Below are 21831 nucleotides of genomic sequence, written 5' to 3'. Positions count from 1 at the left end.
AATAACATGTTTTTTCCAAAGTAATGTGAAAAATGTGGACTTACTACTTAGCAGAGAGAACTATGAATAAGCACCTTAAGTGGCTAGGAAAAGTGTAACTAAAGCCATAGATTAAGATACAACTGTGATGCAAAATTTGATCTTTTAATATTTTTCAGCAACCAAAGAATGCAAGTTATCAACATCATAGATAAGGATGTGTAACTAAATCATTGTGATACAAGGCCAACTTTCTACCAATACTCTTAACACAAGTACAGAAAGATAAAATTTTTCTGTAAATCTCAATAAAATAGGCTAAAAACTTAACTTCAAGCCTCTGCGCAAACTCAAATCTTTACGGTATTTTATCTTCTAGGCAGGAAGATCAATTAAAAAGTGCAAAAGTATCTTATGGTGATTAAAAATGGGTGTCAAATGCAATTAAAATTAGGAAAAGAAAAATACCACCATGGGAACAATTAACACGCTTCCTTTTAACTAACAGTCTCTAAAAGTTTTGTCTGAATTAAATAGATCTACCAGTGCTTCACGTTCACAGGCAAAAAATACTGCGTGCACTAGATCTCCAGGGTGTACTTAAAAGTCAACTCAGCGCTCCCAAGAGGTAGTCCTTTAACACTGGTTTTTTTGTTCATACTCGAATGTCTTCCAAAGTTCCTGAACAGTGAACTTAATGTCATCTGTGCAGAAATTACTTCAAAATATTGACAGCCTTTCTACAAGTAACTTTTCTGATCTGATTTAAACAGATCCAATTACGGAATTCCCTATCGACCCACTTTCCTCTTTCAACGGAAGGGCCACTAACCACAAGGGTTACAACAACCTAGTATCAGTATTTATTTTCTTTTCTAAAAAATAAAGTTTTCTAAGATCTTAAAATATCTATTTGTCAGAAAGCAACTTAAAACCGGAGATGTGGAGGAGTTATTGAAGGGACACTGGCAGGTAGCATGATCTAATGCAAACAAAATAGGAATGTAACTTTTCCAAAGGAGGAGGGTTTTGCTTGTCAAACTGTGGATTTATCCCTGTTACAAACACCAATTTCAAGACACGATAATATCGAGGCCAAACCTGCCGCTGTTTTACAGGTTTCGCATTAACTTCCCACGACCCCTTAAACCAACCACTCAAAGCCACATTCCGTTCAACTCTCGGCTCAACCCTTCCACTCCCGCCCCAAATCTCTGTTTAATGCGTTTCCCTTCTCTAAACTTCACGTCTTATTCGTGGCCTACCCTACCTACGTCTTCTTGTCGCCACCGGTTCCCAGTCAAGAGCCTTAGTCCTACCATGCCCTCCTTCCCCAGTCTGCCTCAAGCCTCTAACTCCCTCCCCTAAAGCTCGAACTAGCCTCAAAGGGCCCTCCGGACGACGATCCTCACTGCTCTCCCAACCTGTCCCCAGGCGCCCCCCCAGGCCCCCAAAGCACGCAACGGCCGAGCTTGAAAATGGCGGAAAGTGCCGCCGCCTGCTGCAGGCGAGAGGTCCCGTGCCGCCGCTGCACTCACCCTCCAGCGCTGAGCAGAGCTCCTAATGAATGGTGAGCAAAGGGTTCGTCTTCACTGTCGGAAATGTCTCTCCCGCCCGGCCTCTTCCCTCCACCCCTCTCAATCCCTCTCCTCCAAAGGAGCAGCCGCCATCTTCCCCTACGAGCCACCGAGCGCACGCCCTGGCGTCATCACGCACCGTCGAGCGTTACTACGTCACGCGCGCCTGGGGCGCCTAGCTCCCTTGGCCTCAATCTGCGCAGGTGCCTAGGTGAGGGGCGGGACCGACCAGATCCTCATGCGGCTTCAGTGAGTGCTTGCTTTGTTCCCGCTGAGAGGAAGTCGGCGCTGCCTCCGGAGGAGGATTGAGGCCAGTGCGATTTGCCGTGCTTTCTTCACCTTGTGAGCTAAACTTAATGCTCTCAAAAACACTCCGTTTTTCAAAATTTGAATAAGAAATTTGTTCGGGGGCTGTGTGGCAGTCACAGTGTGTGGCCAAGCCCACCCACAGTGAAACTGAGGGCAAGGCACTTGGCCTTACCAAGTCTGTGCATGGGTGAAATTGGGGCTCCTGCCTGACCGTGTTTTGAGCATTTAAATGAAAGCTCAAGCTTAGTCAAGCACGAAGTTGGAGTTCACATTACCCGATGCAAATCGTACCTGTAGGTTATCTACCTTCCTCACAGTCAGACCAAGTTGTAAAAACAGCCCTATGGTACAACCACTTTGGAAAACTGTTTAAACAGTGTCTATTAGAGCTAAGTTTATAGTCACCCTACGACCCAGCAGTTCCACTCCAATTGGAATGAGTGCATACATCTACCGTGGCTTGTACAAGAGTGTTCATAGCAGCTTTGATCGGAGTAATCAACCAATGGTAACACAAATATCCATCAGTAGTTGTGCCCCTAAATGAATTGTATTGTGGTTCTATAGTGAACTACTACCCAGCCAGGGGAAATAATTACTGATAAACACAACAACTTGGAAGCATATCACAGGCACTGTTAAGTCGGCTCAAAAGAGACACTGAATGATTCCATTTTTTTTAATTTTTCAAAGATTTTATTTATTTGTCAGAGAGAGAGAGAGCACAAGCAGGGGGAGGGGCAGGCTGAGCAGACAGAGGGAGAAGCAGGCTCCCCGCTGAGCATGAAGCCCACAGACTCAATCCCAGACTCCAACCGAAGGCAGACGCTTAAGCAACTGAGCCATCAAGGCATCCCTTAATGATTCCATTTATATGAAGTTGAGAATACAACTTCCAAACAAGTTGTCTTCTAACTTTTGGGAAATAATATGGCAATATGAATCAAGAATTTTAAAATATTGGGTCTCCTGGCTGGCTCAGTTGGTAGAGCATGCAACTCTTGATCTCTGGGTCATGAGTTTGAGCCCCACGTTGGGCAGAGAGATGACTTAAAAAATAAAGTTTCAAAATGAAAGACTATTATAGGCAAATGGGACTGAGAATAAGGAAGTTATACTAGAAAAAAAGGTAGATTGTTATGGCAAAGTCACTTTGCTTTAGAGGATGGCAGGGGTCTATCAGGCAAATTACCTAACTAGTGTTGATTAGGTGATTACTGATTGACTGGCTTAAGATCCCATTTCTGGGAGAGCCCAAACTGTAGTTATGTTAAGTCTTGTTTCGGTGATGTGGGGCTAAACATAAGTGGCTCCATTTTATGGTGGTCTTGTTTTTAACACTAGGATATGTGGGGGGTATATATACCTCTAAAAGAATATGTAGAGGTGGGAGTGGGAGGAGCGGGAATGGGTGGTATGGAGAAACTCAACTCAATCAACAGACCACTATTTAAGCATTAAACAGTGCTGCCCACCATTCCCTCTAACTTTCAGGCACAGAATAAACCAGTTCTCAAAGGGTTCCTTACAGTATAAGAGACAGACAATTCCAGTTCCATGTGGTTAAGTGTAGGATATGATGGCAGGAACTCTGAAGGAAAGTGGGATTCTCACAGGCTAAAGTGGGAGAATGGAGTCAGGAAAGTGACCCTAAGGAGTCCACCCTTAAGTAGGGTTCTAAAGGTAGAAAAGAAAAGTGACAAGCAAGTGGTCCATTCCTAGATACCACAGCAATAAGTGGTAGGGAAGGCATTCAAGCATATTAAAGTGTCCTGATCCTTGAATATTCTCAAGATGTGCTACATTAGAGGATCAAAGTAATAATAAGTAAAAGCTATTCATACCTCTAATCTTGCAAGTCCTGCTGGGAAAATTGGTTTTTTAAATTGACTAGGAGATAGACTACAAGTATGCAAACAGTTATATTCTGTATTCTATAGAATTCTTTTTTTTTAAGATTTTATTTATTTATTTGACAGAGACAGTGAGAGAGGGAACAAAAGCAGGGGGAGTGGGAGAGGGAGAAGCAGGCTCCCCGCGGAGCAGGGAGCCCGATGCGGGGCTCGATCCCAGGATCCCGGGACCACGACCCGAGCCGAAGGCAGAGGCTTAACCACTGAGCCACCCAGGCGCCCTTGTATTCTATAGAATTCTATACAAGTGACCTTCTGTCTCCAAAAAAAGTTAAAGAATAGAGGCATCAAGGCACTTGGCTGGCTCTGTCGGTAGAACACACAACTCTTGATCTAGGGGTTGTGAGTTGGAGCCCCACATTGGGAATAGAGCTTACTTTAAAAAGGGGGGGGGGGGGGCGGGTGGCTCAGTTGGTTAAGTGGCTGCATTCAGCTCCGGTCATGATCCCAGAGTCCTGGGATCAATTCATCTGCATCAGGCTCCCTGCTCAGCGGGGAGACTGCTTCTCCCTCTATCCCTCCCCCTGTTCATGTTCTCTCTCTCTCTCAAATAAATAAATATTTTTTAATTATTTATTTTTTATTTACTTATTTGACAGAAAGAGAGAGAGCACAAGTAGGGGGAGCAGCAGGCAGAGAGAGAAGCAGGTTTCTCGTTAAGCAGGGAGCCCGATGAGGAGCTTGATCCTAGGACCCTGGGATTATGACCTGAGTGGAAGGAAGATGCTTAACCACTTAACCGACTGAGCCATCCAGGCACGCCCCCACCTTTGTTTTAAGTTTCATTCATTTATTTATTTGACAGAGAGAGTACAAGCAGGGGGAGCGGTAGACAAGAGGGAGAGGGAGAAGTGACTCCCCGCTGAGCAGGGAGCTCAAGACATGGCTCCATCCCAGGACCCTGGGATCATGACCTGAGCGGAAGGCAGACAGTTAACTGACTGACCCACCCAGGTGCCCCAATAAATAAAATCTTAAAAAAAGAAAGAGGCATAAAGCTGTTATAGACTAATTATTATGGGATTAGAAACTTAGGGGAAAAAAATCAACTGAGCAAAATTAAAGATCTAATTGGCTTTGTTATGCGATTCATAAATCCTGCAGCATCCCATCCAGCAAAAAGAAAGGAACTCCAAGGAGCTACACAAAAAGAAGGGTTTTATAAACAGAAATGGGGTGGGATAATTAAGAAAAGTAAGGATTGTTTCAGGTAAGGTCACCTTCCCTGGGGGGGAGGGCAATCTTATTAGGTGGAATACCTCAACTTCCTTTGGAGAATGGAAAGGGCCCATGTGACAGTGTTGGGGAGGAAAAATTTCCTATACCATTTAAGATTCTTCTAAGCTAGTCTAAGAATAAATTTGACATGAGACAGATTAACAGGAGAAAAAGCCAAGTTAAATACATGTGCAGGGAAGCCCAATAACAAAATTCAGACCCAAAGAAATGACCAGGGCAGGCAGTTTTTATAGTTTTTAGACAAAGAGACAATAAATCTATGAGGAATTGACAAAGAAAATTCATGTTCATGAGCTTCAATTAGCAAGGAATTTTAAACAGAATTAATGTTGGGGTAGTAAATTAGTAAAAAGTTAATAGCATTATTTATATAGCCCTCTCAGGTCTAAATGCCATATCTCTGGAAATAAGGATGTATATTTACCTCCTGGTATAGAGAGGATGCCTTTCACATGGGAGATTTATTTCCTGTTTCCTGAAGACAGAGGGACATCAGAGTTCTTTTTGCATTGGCTGTTTAAGTAACTTTTATTTAAAATAATCAGTATACCAGGGCACCTGGGTGGCTCAGCACATTAAGCATCCGACTCTTGATCTCAGCTCAGGTCTTGATCTAAGGGTAGTGAGTTCAAGCCCCACCTTGGACTCCACTCTGGGCATGAAGCCTACTTAAAAAAATAAGTGGGGTCACCTGGATGGCCCAGTCAGTTAAGCATCCAACTCTTGATTTTGGCTCAGGTCACGATCTCAGGGTCATGATATGGAGCCCAACATTGGGCTCCGCGCTCAGCTGGGAGTCTGCTTGTCCCTCTCCCTCTGCTCCTCCCCACCCCAATACATAAATAAATAAAATCTTAAAAAAAAAAAGTAAATAGAGGCACCTGGGTGGCTCAGTAGGTTAAGTGTCTGACTCTTCATTTGGGCTCAGGTCATGATCTCAGGGTTGTGAGATTGAGCCATGCATTGGGCTCTGCACTCAGCACATAGTCTACTTGGGATTCTCTCTCTCCTTCTCCCTCTGCCCCTTCCCTTGCTCACTCACTCACTCAAATAAATAAATAAATAAATAAATAAATAGGGGCGCCTGGGTGGCTCAGTCGTTAAGCGTCTGCCTTTGGCTCGGGTCATGGTCCCAGGGTCCTGGGATCGAGCCCCGCATCGGGCTCCCAGCTCTTTTGGAGGCCTGCTTCTCCCTCTCCCACTCCCCCTGCTTGTGTTCCCTCTCTCACTGTGTCTCTATCAAATAAATAAATAAAATCTTTAATAAAAAATAAATAAATAAATAAATAAAATATTTAAAATAAAGTAAACAGTATGCCAAAGTAGCACATTTTGGCTGGCCTCTGCCAGGTCCTCCCGAGCTATGATGGCCTGCATGGAGCCTCTCAGGTGGCGTCGTGGAATCGCGGTAGGAGTAGTGGTGACTAGCAGCCGGCATCCTTGTTGTGTCCTCCTGGGCAAGGGGAAAGGGTCAGTTGGAGCTGGCAGTTTTCAACTTCCTGGGGGCCATTTGGTGTTCAGTGAAATGTGGGAAGAATGTGCTCAAAGGGAAACCTGGGAAGAAGCAGCTCTTCACCTGAAAAATATTCACTTTGCCTCAGTTGTGAATTCCTTTGTTGAGAAAGAAAATTACCATTATGTGACCATACTAATGAAAGGAGAGGTGAATGTGACTCATGACCAGGAACCAAAGAATGAAGAGCCTGAAAAAAATGAAAGTTGGGAGTGGGTTCCCTGGGAAGAATTTCCTCCTCTGGACCAGCTTTTCTGAGCTCTGCCTTGTTTAAAGGAACAAGGCTACAATCCATTTAAAGAAGATTTGGATCATCTGGTAGGATACAAAGGACATCATCTCTGGGGAACAAGAAGATAACCTGATTTATTTTAAAAAGACAAAATAAAGTCTTGTTAGAGAATGAAAAATATCTACATTTCAGAACAACTCCATTTTATCTAAAAAGTTCCATATGATTGTCAATTTATTTGATCTCTTTTAATATACCCACCATCCTTTCAGCTAGTAGTTGTGAAAAACTTTTTGTCATTATGTCATGAATTGCATTTCAGACTCAGTGTGACAAATGGTGATAGTGTGGCCAAAAAAAAAGAAAGTACATTTTGGGTTGGCTGAACTTTGGCCCCCACAACAGATTACCTCACTGGTACTGACCAAAAAATCCCTGACTGACCAGTTAAGACTACATTGTTGAAGGAAGTTGAAACTGCAATTAGGTTAGGGATTAAACCCCAGATTGGTGATGTGGTCTAGAATAAGTGATTCCATTTTGGGCCTGTGATTTCTTTTTTTTTTTTTTAAGATTTTATTTATTTATTTGACAGAGAGATAGAGAGCACAAGTGGGCAGAGTGGCAGGCAGAGGGAGAGGGAGAAGCAGGCTCCCCGCTGAGTGGAGAGACCAATGCGGGGCTCAATCCCAGGACCCTGGGATCATGACCTGAGCTGAAGGCAGATGCTTAACCGACTGAGCCACCCAAGCTCCCCTGTGATTTTCTTTTTAACCAGAGACATACCACCCAAATGCAACGTGTGCTCTTGTTTGGAACCTGAATTGAACAAACTGACTTCAGGGAAAAAAAAAAAAGGAAAAAGAAATTTTTGATAAAATGAGGACATTTGAACATGGATTGGGTGGATATTATATGACGTTAAAAAAATTGTTCAATTTTTTGGGGTGCCTGGGTGGCTCAGATGGTTAAGTACCTTCGGGTTGTGATCTCCAGGTCCTGGGATCAAGCCCCACATCAGGCTCCCAGCTCAGCAGAGTCTGCCTCTCTGTGTATGTCTCTCTCTCAAATGAATAAATAAAAAATACTAAAAAAAAAGAAGTGTTCAATTTTTTACATGTAACGATGATATTTGATTAAATTTTTCATTAATTTTTTTTTGAGAGAGAGAGCATGTGTGAGCAGGGTGGGAGGGGCAGAGGGAGAGGGAGAAAGAATCTTAAGCAGGATCAACTTGGGGCTCAATCTCATGACCCTGACATCATGACCCAAGCCAAAATCAAGAGTCGGACACTTAACTGAGCCACCCAGGTCTCCCTGATTAAATTGTTAAAATATTTTCCTATTAGTTACATTCTGAAGTATTTGTGAGTTAAATAATATATAAAACTATATGATGGTATTTGCTTTAAAACATTCCAGCTAAGGACATCAGCAGAAATGGTTAGTAGGGACATCCAAAAAGACTCTCCTCTGTAAAACAACACATTGGCAAAAATTTCTCAAAATCAACCTTTGCAGTTTTTCAGAATTGGGGAAATTAACTAAGGGTTTGCAACAATCTGAGGAATGCTTTTTTTTTTTTTTAATGGCTGAATATTCTTAAGGGGGAAAGGGAGGAAAGAGGGAGATAGATGACACAACTTGGCAAGGTGACAGGTAATGAGAATTCATTATGCTATTCTACTTTTGTGTGTATTTGAAATTTTCTTTATTTCTTTTTTTAGAAAGATTTTATTTATTTATTTAGAGAGAGCACATGAGCTGGGGTGGGGAAGTGAGGGGCAGAGGGAGAGGGAGAGACAGAATCCCAAGCAGACTCCATACTGAGCTCAAAGCCCAACACAGGGCTTGATTTCATGACTCTCAGATCATGACCTGAGCCAAAATCAAGAGTTGGACACTTAACCAACTGAGCCACCCAGACACCCTGAAAATGTCTTTTAATAAAAGGTTTAGGGGTCCCTGGGTGGCCCAGTTGGTTAGGCATCTGCCTTTGGCTCAGGTCATGATCCCAGGGTCCTGGGATGGAGCCCCAAGTCGGGCTCCCTGCTCAGCGGGGAGTCTGCTTCTCCCTCTCTCTTGGACCCTCCTGCTTGCTCGTGCTCTGGTGCTCTCATGCTCTCTCTCTCAAATAAATAGAAAAAAACCTTTAAAAAAATAAAAAATAAAATAGAAGGTTAAATAATTGCCTCATTATTTTGAGGAGATTAATACATGCAAATGGCACCAAATTAAATATATGAAAGGGAAAACAGTGAAAAGATGATCACTCTCACACCCTAACACCTCTCTAGAGGCAGCCACTCTTCACAAAGAGTGTACCTTTGTGAAGACACATGTATGAAAATACTGTATGCAAGATTTCTTCTCCTACACAAATAGGATACTATACAAACTTATCTTGCTTCTCCTGTGGCAATATATCTTGACTCTTTTCCTTCTCAGTTCACATACAGATATAGCCTTCATCCTTTTAGTAGCTTCTTGGTTTTCTGTTGTATGGCTGAACAATTTATTTATTTAATTTATTTGATGAATGCTATACTAATAGCACTTGGATTACTTTTTTTATTTATTTTTTTAAGTTTATTTATTAAGTAATCTCTACCCCCAACATGGGGCTCAAACTCCTGACCCTGAAATCAGGAGTTGCATGCTCTTCTAACTGAGCCAGCCAGGCACTTCTGCTAATGTAAATAATGCTGCAATGACCATCACCATATGTTCTTTTTTTTTTTAAGTTTATTTATTAATTTAAGTAATCTCTCTACCCAACTAAAGTGTCTGAATTAAAAGACCAAAGAAAGTAATGCATATAGTTTCTTTAAATATACAGTTCCAATGCTTTGAGAAAAATTCATGTTAGAATACCACATACACAACTACAGATTTGGCCTACATAGCATGCCAGGGGAGAAGAACACTGGACCTCATGTCAATAGGCCAGAATCAGAGTGTTGATTCTACCACCCAGTGAACTAATGTTGGCTTCTATTGCCTCCAAGGCTGTGATAAGGGGAAAAAAAAAGAGACAACAGACCAAAAATGGAGTTGCTTGTGCTAAGCCCCTCATCAGCAAACCAAGAGTTACTAGTTTAAATAACTAATTGCAATTTCAGCCTTTCCCGGGAATGTGACCCTTTAACCAGTCCATCAGAAGTACCTGATCAGCACTGGTGAGGTCATCTACATAACAGACCCCTGCTCTTCCTGCAAAGGAAGGTGACCTTGCCTGAAACAACCCCCTCTTTTCTAGAAACTTACTTTTTTCTATTCCCTTTTGCTCATAAAATCCTTCCATTTTGTTCAGCTCCTCAGAGCTCCGTTGTGTTTCTTAGATGGAATGCTGCCTGATTCATCAATCATGAATAAAGCCAATTTGGTCTTTAAATTTACTAAGTTAAATTTTGTTTTTTCAAAAATGCTTGTTATAGAATTTTAGGAGAACTAAATTCAGAGACACCCGGGTGGTTCAGTCAGTTAAGCATCTGCCTTAGGTTGGGGTCATGATACCAGGGTCCTGGGATGAAGTCCTGTGTCAGGGTCCGTGCTCAGCAGGGAGCCTGCTTCTCCCTCTGCCTGCCACTCCCCCTGCTTGTGCTCGCTCTCTCTCTGACAAATAAATACATAAAATTAAAAAAAAAAGGAGGGCTAAATTTAGCAACCTCAGTCCCCATTCCAAGGTTTGTGCTTGACTTTGGGCATATGCAAATGCCTCTATTAAAACTTCATCCCATTTTGTGTCCTAAATATTTTCTATCACCAGGAATCCCATTAATCACAGAAATCTGTGTGCAAATCTTTTCCGGAGTTTACATTTTATCTCTCTTATTTACTGACTGCATAATATTGATTTTTCTGAGTTTCACTTTCTTCTTTGGTAAATGGAATAACATGGCTCAATCTTCAAAATAAATTACAAATCTGACTACATATCTCCAGTGCTCTGAAGAGGTTCAGAATAAGCTTCCCCAAAATGTGCCACTTTAGCATATAGATTACTTTGGGCTGGAGTCAATTAAGGCCCAAAAGACCTCAAGAAGAGCTTTTTACCTCTCCCATAACTGCCTGAAATAATTGAGATAGAGGGCATGGTTCAGGAAAAGGACTATCACCAGAGATAACTACAAAGAATATGGGGTAGGCATGGTAAACTGGGGGCGGGGGGGAAGCTGGCAGGGCCTGGAGATCAAATTCCTCTGCATCCCACTGTCTCTACAAAGCATGGCAAATATTTGCTGTAAACAAATTGTTTACAGCAAATATTTGCTGTCCCCATTTTCCCATAAATTGTCTTCCTCCCCTTAGAAGTCCCAGACCTGGGCATCTGGGTGGCTCAGTCGTTAAGCATCTGCCTTCGGCTCAGGTCATGATCCCAGGGTCCTGGGATGGAGCCCTGCCATTGAGCCCCACATCAGGATCCCCACTCAGCAGGGAGCCTACTTCTCCCTCTCCCTCTGCCTGCTCCTCCCCCTACTTGTGCTCACTCTCTCTCTGTGAAATAAATAAAATCTTTAAAAAAAAAGTCCCAGACGCCAGCAAACCAAGACTTACTATCTAAACTAATTGCAATTTCAGCCTCAGAGGCGCCTGGGTGGCTCAGTTGGTTAAGCGTCTGCCTGCGGCTCAGGTCATGATCCCAGGGTCCTGGGATTGAGTCCCACATCGGGCTCCCTGCTCAGTGGGAAGCCTGCTTCTCCTCTCCAGCTCCCCCTGCCTGTGTTCCCTCTCTCGCTGTGTCTCTCTCTGTCAAATAAATAAATAAAATCTTTTTAAAAAAAGTTTGTTTTTCTTTTGTTAATCTGTCTTAATTAATTTAATTAATAGGCCAGCCAAAAGAATCTAGAAGGGTAAAGGAAAAATTTTTCTTCCCCTACAGTTATCATTCTAGTCCAGATACAAGCAGACTGTTCCTGCAGTCTAGTTAAAAATAGCTTTACCTTTTTAAGGGGTTAAAAAAAAAAAAGACTAAAAATATGTAACAGAGAACATATGTAACCCACAAAGCCTGAAATATTCTCTGACCCTTCACAGAAAGTTTGTTGACCCTTGCTCTAGTCCAAGCCATGTTTGTTTGTTTTTTTTTTAAGATTTTATTTATTTATTTGAGAGACAAAGAACATGAGAGGGAAGAGGGCCAGAGAGAGAAGCAGACTCCCTGCTGAGCAGGGAGCCCGACGTGGGACTCGATCCCAGGACTCCAGGATCATGACCTGAGCTGAAGGCAGTCGCTTAACCAACTGAGCCACCCAGGCACCCTCCAAGCCATGTTTGTGTGAACTTTTGCAATCTCCTAACTGTTCTCTCCACTTCCCTTTTTCATCTCAGTTTCCCCTCCCACCTAACTCCAGTTTTCTACACTGTAGCCAGAATGACCTGTTTAAAACACAAATCAGATCTTACTCCTTTCTTACTTAAAACCTCCAAATAGCTTCCCAACATATAAAATCCAAACCCCTGACTCCATAATCCAAGTCTGTTTACATCTGCAATCTCAGCTCCTAATAGTTTTTCCTTGACTTACAAAGCTCCAGCCATTTCAGCTTGTTTTCTCTGCACCCACACCCCTACTCCCATTCATGCCTTTGTGCTTAGCATTCTCACCTGATCTGGAACTCTCCACCCCACCCTCCCAGACTTTCCTATCCTTGGTAGTTCAAATAGCATCTTCTCAAGAAGGCCATCCCGGAGCACTATATGCAATATAGCACTTGTTCCCAGGCTAATCTACTTAGTTGTTTTTTTCTTGTCTGTCTCTTCCCACTCGAATGTATGCTCCAGGAGACCTGGAATCTTCTTATCTTGCTCTCCTTCTTTAATCCCAACCTAATATGGTGGGCACTCAGTAAAACCTGTTGAATGAATAAATGACCTGATGTTGAGAAGGTTATGAGTATTAGAGAGCATAAGGACCTTATAATGTTTTAAAAATTCTCTAAGTGTTGTGTGAAGTTTCAATAAGATACATAAAACATTTAACAGTGCCTAGCCACAAACACCTGGGCTCAAAGCAGCCTGTCCTGGCTCCTTCTCTATTTCGAATGCAAATAAACCTGGGAGGTACAAGACCTGTGTGTGTACATGTGTGAGAGAAACAGAAGGAAAAGAGGAGATTCAGCTGGGTAGTACCCCAGGGTCATACCAATTACTAAATTATTGAAATACTGGGGCGCCTGGGTGGCTCAGTTGTTGAACATCTGCCTTCGGCTCAGGTCATGATCCCAGGGTCTTGGGATCCTGCCCCATGGGAGGCCTGCTTGTCCCTCTCCCACTCCCCTTGCTTGTGTTCCCTCTCTCGCTGTGTCTCTCTCTGTCAAATAAATAGAATCTTTAACATATATATATTGAAATATATATATATATATATTGAAATACTTTCCCAAGTAACCTCTGACCACTCCCATCTCCCCAGGATCTTATCCTGATCTGGCAATTAGAGACTTAATGTGTGACTGCACTAAGGTCAATGGCCCCTAAGTTGTTAAATATTTTGCAAACCACCCGTTCATTGAGGGGTGCCTGGGTGGCTCTGTCAGTTAAGCACCAGACTCTTGATTTTAGCTCAGGTCATGACCTCAGGGTCATGAGATGGAGCCCCACATCCTGCTCAGGAGTGCTCAGTGTGGAGTCTGCTTGGGGATTCTCTCTGCCCTCTCTCTCTGCCCAAATAAATAAAATCTTAAAACAAAACACCCCTAATCATTGAAAATTAGAGACTGACAGAAACAAGTGTCTGAAAAGGTGAGGTCTGATTAGAGTCTAGTCAGAATCCCAGTTTTGCCAAGGGCTTCCTCTGTACAATTTTTTTTTAAGATTTTATATATTTATGTTTGAGAGAGAGTTCGCACACAAGTGGGGGGTAGGAGCAGAGGGAGACGCAGGCTCTGAGTGTGATGCAGGACTTGATCCCAAGACCCCGGGATCATGACCTGAGCTGAAGGCAGAAGCTTAACCGACTGAGCCAGCCAGGCACCCAGTCTCTGTGCCATCTTACATAGGGAAGCAAGCTATGATTCTGATTATGCCTATTTAAACCAGCCCATTTTATCCACCAATAACAGGACATACAGCTAACGGTTTTGTTTCTCCACTTTACAGAGGCATAGAACTGCCAGCATCTTCACTGGATGCTGAAATGCAAATGAAGATGTTGAACTCTGTAATAGCAGATGCAGAGCTGTGGTTCCCCCAGCTGTGAGTTTGCCGTACAGGGGATGTGGGTGGCTAAGAGGGACAACAGCAGGCTGGCACCATAAGAGGAGGCACTGAAACTGCTGACGCCTTCTTAGGGGCCCTGTGAGACAGGGAAGGGACCAGACTCGGGTCCCCTCACCCCTAACCACAAAATCCAGCCTTCTTCGGCTTAGGTCCGTAAAAGGAAAAGCTGAGCTAACCCCGGAGTAAAAGCTCACGCGAGAGCAGAGTAGGATATTCACCTAAAAGGGAAGCCAGCTGGGAGCGCAGGACCAAACCGGGCAGCGCTAAGATGGATGCCAATGCCCACCTTTCACCCACTTTGTCTCTCATTATAATATTAAAAATCATGCTCAGGGGCGGAGATGTAATATGCTAATTAGACGTGGGCGGCATGAAGAAGCATGGCCTTTATTTAAGTGCGTAACCGGGGTGGGGGGCGGAGAGGAGGAGAGGGTGGACCTATTCCCTGCACCTAGACGTTTAGACTTCATTCTTTTCCTGCCTCAGTCTCTTCAAAGCTTTCTGGGTAACCTCTTCTCTGGGAGCCAGCCTGAGGACTCCTTCCTTTGTGTTGTCTCCTTTGTGCGGGAACAGAAGCAATTAAAGCCTTGCCTGGAACTCTCCTTTGGCCTCTCGTCAATTTGTACTGTTCAGAGAGCCCAAGGGCCGGTTGGCTAATCAGAAGAGGTAGCTGAGGCCACCCCTTTGCTCCTGTCTATCCAGGTGAGTGCAGGCCCAGCAGGGGTCTACAGGCCTGAGACCCAGAGTTCCCAAGTCCATAGGGGGAAGGGGGGCTGAGCATTTGGCACTCCCGTGTCTAAGCTGAAGAAAACTGACCTGGATGAGAAGGCGAGTTCAGTTCTCAAACGTCCCTTTCGGAAGTACAAACATTTACCTCTTTTGTATGTTTACTGAAGTATCTAATTTTTACTTTAAGTCAAATAGAAAAAAAAATTTTTTTTAAGTAGGCTTCACACCTGACATGGAGCTCCAACTCACAACCGCAAGATCAGGAGTCCTGTGCTCTTCTGGCTGAGCCAACCAGGTGCCACAAAATCAAAAAATTTTTTTACGTTTTATATATTTTTCCAGGCTTATTGAAGTAACTGACATAGAACATTGTATTAATAGTTATATATAATTAATTATAATTAATGATTATATATATGATTATATATAATCAAATGATCACCACAATAAGTTTAGTTAACATCCATGACCTCACATAGTTAGAATTTTTTTCCCAATGGAGACAACTTTTAAGATCTACTTTTAGCGGGGCGCATGGGTGGCTCAGTTGGTTAAGCAACAGCCTTCGACTCAGGTCATGATCCTGGAGTCCCAGGACCGAGTGCCACATCGGGCTCCCTGCGCAGCAGGGAACCTGCTTCTCCCTCGGACCCTCCCCCCCCTCATGCTCTCTCTCAAATAAATAAAGAAAATCTTCAAAAAAAAAAAAGATCTACTCTTAGCAACTTTCAAACGTACAATACAGTATTTTTTAATGATTTATTTATTTATTTTAGAAGAGAGAGGGCACATGAAGTGGGGGAGGCAAAGAATCTTCAAGCAGACTCCCTGCTGAGTGCAGAGCCAACAAGAGCTGGATCCTACAACCCAGAAAATCATGACCTGAGCTGAAACCAAGAACCAGATACTTAATTGACTGAGCCACCCAGGCGCCCCTACAACCAGTATTATTAACCATGGTCACCATGCTGTGTATTGTGTCCCCAGGCCTTATTTATAAGTCTGTACCTCTTGACCACTTTCACCCATTTCACACCCCTGCCCCCATCCTTTGACAACCACCAATCTGTTCCCTGTTTCTTTGAGTTTGGGTTTTTTAGATTCCACATATAAATGAGATTATATGGTATTTGTCTTTCTCTGACATTTCACATAGCAGAATGTCCTTAAGGTCCATCTAAATAAAAATATTTTGGTTGTAAGCCATTTAGCTCCTGAAAAAGTTCACCTGTTTACTAGGTGAGAAATAGTCCATGAACAAGTGACCATAACATACCATACTATTTCTCTATCAGAAAAAGAATCAGCTCTTGACATAGAGCTTTTTCTGTATTCCAGATATTTGGTATACAATTTCCAGAAATAGAATCACTAGGTCAGAGTATGAACACTTTTATGGTACTTGATCCATTTCGGGGGGTGCCTTTGTTTATACAACCTGCCATAACCCTCTTCCCTCATCTGGGAACACCACCTCCACCTCCCTCCCCCCTCCAACCATGTGGTTCCTAGGAAATATCTGTCGTTTAGTGAACTTAGTGACACTTGTCTTCACACAACCAAATCTACTAGCTTACATGCATGCGCTCTTTGTGCACATTCTCCACCTTCTTTCCTATGGAAATAGACAAACCATCTCTGTTCTTGTTGTACCTCTCCTCTACTTAGCCACTGGACCCCATTTCTTTTCCTCTCTGGGCTTTGCTCTTGCAGTTCATTTCTATCCCACACAGTAAATTTGTCAGCCCCCCTGGGTCATTCCCATCGACAGATAAACAAACATGCAAACATGCACAAGTACCTTCCGTCTCCAATCCTCTCTTGGCCCCCCACCTCTCCTGCCAACTCCCTCTCCAAAGCTGTCGCCTTCACACCCTCCCCTACAACCCTTCCCTACATAGCTACACACTGCCCTCAGGCCCACTACCTTTTTCTGTTTCTCCCAAGCTTCGGGCCATTATACTTTTTATTCTTTTTTTTTCTTCCAAATTTTTAGTTAAATTCTAGTTAGTTAACATACAGTGTAATATTGGTTTCAGGAGTAGAATTTAGTGAATCATCACTTCCACTCTATTCTTTCTGCCCTGCATGTTTTATTCCCAGACTTCACAAGGGTGTCCTCCTTGCAGAAGCCTCTGACCAACCAACCTAAAGTAGTCCTCCCGGTCACTCCACTGTTAACCTGTTTTCTTCATGCATGTAGCACTACTGGAAATTGTCTTGTTTGTTTACCTCATTATCTCTCCTTACTAGACTTACTAGACTTTCTTCCTGAAAGGATCTTTTTGGCCTTGTCAGCCCTGTATCCTTGGAGCCTGGAACAGTGTCTGAGAGAGCTAGTATGTGTTCAACACGTACTTACCCAGTTAATGAAAGCCATGTGGGCTGTGGCTGATACAGGTGGAAAGCATAAGCAGCTAAGTTTGCAGGGAGTTTTAGAGAGTTGTCAGAGAAAGGCTGAGCAGTTGAAGGACTAGAAATCAACTGTCAAGTGAAAAAGAAGGGGCAGGACATTCTTTTTTTTTAAAGATTTTATTTATTTGACACAGAGAGAAAGACAGCGAGAGAGGGAACACAAGCAGGGGGAGCAGGAGAGGGAGAAGCAGGCTCTCCGCTGAGCAGGGAGGCCGACGCGGGGCTCGATCCCCAGGATGCTGGGACCATGACCTGAGGCGAAGGCAGACAAGCTGCTTAACGGCTGAGCCACCCAGGCGCCACAGGGGCAGGACATTGTAAACAGAGGGAGCAGCAGGCTGTGCTGCAGACAACAACCCTGGTTGCTTTCTGGACCCTTGAAAAGCTCAGTGTGGCTGGACTGCCAGAGTGGGGTGAGAAGTCTCAAGTACGCTTCCAATGCCTGTGCTCTGGAGCATCATAGCAGACTAAACTCCTTAAGACAAAATCCTAGAAATACTGTATTATTGAATATGCCTGCCACCACCACCCAAAAAAGAAAAAGAAAGAAAGAAAAACCCAACTGAGCTTCCAGAAAAGCAAGAGAAATCTGAAGGGGCAATAAACAAGTTGGGAAATGAAAGCCAGAGTAGTCAAGTTCAAAGTGATGTTGCAGCAACTTTGGTTGGAATCAGAGAGGTGTTATCAGGCCTGACTAGTGGCTTCCTTCAGTTTACCGTCCAGGTTCGGTCTTGGGGCTGGGAAATTAGCACTGAGCCCCACTGCATCAAGCCAGGAATTTGAAGGGCTCCCTTTAGTGAAAGGTGGGCTCTGGCCACAGGCCCAGGAAGACAAAGACGCTTGTCACTATCCATGGCACTGGGTTACAAAAGTCTCCTCTGAGGGGCGCTTGGGTGGTTCAGTTGGTTAAGCAGCCAAGTCTTGATTTTGGCTCAGGTCATGATCTCAGGGTCCTGGGATCGAGCATCAGGCTCCACGCTCAGTGGGGAGTCTGCTTCAGGATTCTCTCTCCTTCTGCCCCTCCCCCTGCTCACTTTCTCTCTCTCTCTCAAATAAATAAATCTTAAGAAAAAAAAGTCTCCTCTGAGAAATCAAAACCTGAAATTTACACGGCATATGGTATAGGAATCCCTAAGCCTAGAAATTATTATAAGAAATGTTCCCAGGCCATTGATACTATGGGCCTGGAGATGTGCAAGCCCCTCTGCACAAACACTCCTACAATGCAGGCACATTTCCACAGTAAAAGCAATTCTAATTAAAGATCAAAATAATACAAAACAAATAAACATACACCAGGAACTTGAGATAACCAAAGAGAATGAAAGAGAATATAAATATATTTAAAATTATAAAAGAAGTGATAGAAACCATGATGGAAGAAGACACTATGAAAAAAAGAACAGGCTGATTTGGAAGACACCAAATTAAAAATCATGGAATAGAAAACTATAGTTTTCTTTCCCTTAAGTTATCTCTACACCCATCGTGGGGCTCAACCTCACCACCCTGAAATCAAAAGCTGCACACTCTTCCAACCAAGCCAGCCAGGTGCCCCTAGAAAACTACAGTTATTGAAATAAGCAACTTGATGGATAGGGCTGGGGAGTGTGGGAATGGCAGAGAGGGATGGGAAGTGACTGTTAATGGATACAAAGGCTTCTTTTTGGAGTGAGGGAATGGGTTTTTTGTTTGGTTGGTTTTGTTTTTAAGATTTTATTTACTTATTTGAGAAACAGAACAAGCAGAGGGGAGAGACAGAGGGAGAGGGAGAAGCAGGCTCCCCGCTGAGCACAGAGCCAGACACGGGGCTCAGTCCCAGGAACCTGGGATCATGACCCAAGCCACAGGCAGACGCTTAACCATCTGAGCCACCCAGGCACCGCTGGAATGATGGAAATGTTCTAAACTTAGGCTGTTTTGATGGTTGCACCACAGTGTAAATACACTAAAGATGATTAATTTGTACATATTAAATGAGTGAACTTTATGGTACATAAATTATATTTCAATAAATCTGTTTAAAAAGCCTCCATGGATACATTAAAGAGCAGATTAGTCATAGCTGGAGAAAATTAGTGATTGAAAAGATAGATGTGTAGAAATCACTCAAAATGCAGCATCATGAGATAAAGAGATGAGAAATATAGATATAGAGATAGAGAAGGGGCTCAGTTGGTTAAGCGACTGCCTTCGGCTCAGGTCATGATCCTGGAGTCCCGGGATCGAGTCCCACATCGGGCTCCCTGCTCAGCGGGGAGTCTGCTTCTCCCTCTGACCCTCTTCCCTCTCATGCTCTCATTCTCTCTCTCTCAAATAAATAAATAAAATCTTTAAAAAAAAAAGAAAGAAATTTAAAAAGAAAATCAAATATAGATCTAATAGAAGTCAAGATGGAGAGAAGAGGGAGGATGGAAAAGAAGCTACAGTTAAAGTGACCATAACTAAGAACTTGTCCCAAATCATAAAAGATATGAATCCACTCACAGAAGCACAAGAACTCCTAAAGAGAGGGGCGCCTGGGTGGCTCAGTTGGTTGGGCGACTGCCTTCGGCTCAGGTCATGATCCTGGAGTCCCGGGATCGAGTCCCACGTCGGGCTCCCTGCTCAGCGGGGAGTCTGCTTCTCCCTCTGACCCTCCCCTCTCTCATGCTCTCTCTCTCTCTCATTCTCTCTCTCTCAAATAAATAAATAAATAAAATCTTTAAAAAAAAAAAGAACTCCTAAAGAGAATAAATATGAATCCACAACCAGACACCTTGTAGTGAAACTGTAGAACACAACAAACAAGAAGAAAATCATAAAAACAATTAGAAACACATTATCTACCAACAACATTAGGACTCTCAGATTTCCTATCAGCAACAATAGAGGTCATAAAACAGGACTAATACGATCTTCAAAGTACCCTGGAAAGTTAATGTCTATATAGAATATGGACTTCTGCAACTACTATTCAAAATGACAGTAAAAGACATATTTGGCCAAAGGCAGGCTGAGAATGTTTACTGTCACACTCTAATTCAAAAGAGGATCTTTGTGAAAAAGAAAACCCAGGAGGAAGGAGATAGGCAGAGACCAACGATAAGCAAGTACGTTGGTAAAAATGTATGTAAATCTATGCATTGGCTGTAAAGTCACAACTAATACGCGTGTATGTATGTGTGTCCAGGGTGAAAACAGGGTCAAACTGAAGTCCCGAACAAAAATAGCCTGAACTCAGGAGTTGATAATGTGATGAGAACTAAAGCGTTTACATCGTTTCCATCTCCCATCATCCTTGTGTTACTTAGAAGGGCTAACACTTTAGTAAGACAATTAGGAGTGTTCAATTTTAAGAGTAACTACCTAAAAATAATATAGGAGGTTTAACTTTCCAAGGAAGATAAAGGCAGTGGTATAACACTCACTCCAATGAAAGGCTGGAAAAAGAAGAGTTTATATGGGGGGTGCCCAGGTGGCTCAGTCAGTTGAGTGTCCAGCTCTTGATTTCAGCTCAGGTCACCATCTCAGGGTCATGGGATTGAGCACGGTGTCTCAGGCTCTGTGCTCAGCGGGGAGTCTGCTTGGATTCTCTTTCCTCTGCCCCTCCCCACCGTGCACACGCTCTCTCTCTCTAAAATAATAAATAAGTTGTTAAAAATATAAGTTTACACGGAAAAGCATGGTAAGCAAGAAATCTGTCTTAAGTATCACTGAGGCCACAGACTTTGAGAGCTGGCATCCTATCTTGATTCTGTATCCTCACTAAAAGACAGCGCCTGACACAATAAAGTTGCTCATTAAATGGCAACGTGGGGTATTCTGTACATTTTTCATAAGCAAAAATATCATATTTTTTAAGATTTTATAAGTAATCTCTACTCCCAATGTGGGGCTCGAACTCAACCCTGAGATCGAGAGTCGCATGCTCCACCAACTGAGCCAGCTAGGTGCCCTAAAAATAACACATTTTAAATACCTTTAAAAAAAAGATTTGAGAGCAAGCATGCACAAGTCAGGGGGGGGGGCAGAGGAGAGAGAATCTCAAGCAGACTCCCCACTGAGCACAGAGCCTGATCCTGAGATCACCACCTGAGCCAGAATCAAGAGTTGGATGCCTAACCAACTGAGCCACCCAGGCACTCCACATTTTAAACACCTTTGAAACTAGGTTGAACATTTCCCCACTAATTTGGCAACTGGATATAACTTATGTCTCTATACTTAACCCTTTTTAAAACTGGAGTCTTAATATTTTAAACTTTATTTTCAAAAGATCTTTACAGGGGCACCTGGTTGGCTCAGTCAGAAGAGCATATGACTCTTGGAGTCATGGTTCAAGCCCCACATTGGGTGTAGAGATTACTAAAAAATAAATACTTAAAAAATAATGAAAGCTCTTTATAAAATATACATCTTCACTCTTTGCCTATCTTCTCTGCTATAAATTTTATCAGGCTGTTGATTGCCTTTAGTGATTTTAGCTTTAAGGATATATTTATCATTTTAGAAAAACAAAGAGCATAAACTGGAAAGGCAGAGGGAGGAGAATCTTAAGCAGATTCCGCACTGACCACAGAGACCAAATCAGAGGCCAATGCAGAGCCCAATCCCATAAACCCAAGATCAAGACCTGAGTAGAAACCAAGAGTCGGATGCTCAACCGACTGTGCCACCTAGGTGCCCCGTAATTTTAAATTCTTACATCAAGTCTTTCCATAT

General features: G+C 43.0%; 1 protein-coding gene, 1 long non-coding RNA gene and 2 pseudogenes across 6 annotated transcripts in view; 3 read left to right on the top strand and 1 right to left on the bottom strand.

Annotated features, from left to right (window-relative positions):
• Positions 1-1553, top strand: part of LOC113920405 — a 34050-nt pseudogene extending 32497 nt beyond the window's left edge.
• The window catches only part of WDR33 (WD repeat domain 33), a 112347-nt gene extending 110046 nt beyond the window's left edge, over positions 1-2301 (bottom strand). For 4 of the 5 annotated variants that reach the window (XM_027589195.2, XM_027589196.2, XM_027589197.2 and 1 more), the window contains exon 1: positions 1518-1673. The gene's annotated coding sequence lies outside the window, so the exon portion shown is untranslated. Of the gene's footprint in view, positions 1-1517 lie in introns of all 5 variants that reach the window. The other variant, XM_027589194.2, reaches the window with a different exon arrangement.
• Positions 1764-14585, top strand: LOC113919690. Its single transcript, XR_003519086.1, has 3 exons — positions 1764-1898; positions 13864-13959; positions 14470-14585. It is a non-coding gene; the product is annotated as an uncharacterized LOC113919690 (long non-coding RNA).
• Positions 6381-6890, top strand: LOC113919685 (annotated as a pseudogene).
• Positions 14586-21831: the final 7246 nt, after the last annotated feature.

This window comes from Zalophus californianus, chromosome 3, assembly GCF_009762305.2.
Source record: "Zalophus californianus isolate mZalCal1 chromosome 3, mZalCal1.pri.v2, whole genome shotgun sequence".
NCBI classification, from domain to species: Eukaryota; Metazoa; Chordata; class Mammalia; order Carnivora; family Otariidae; genus Zalophus; species Zalophus californianus.
This window is presented reverse-complemented; position numbering and strand designations above follow the sequence as displayed.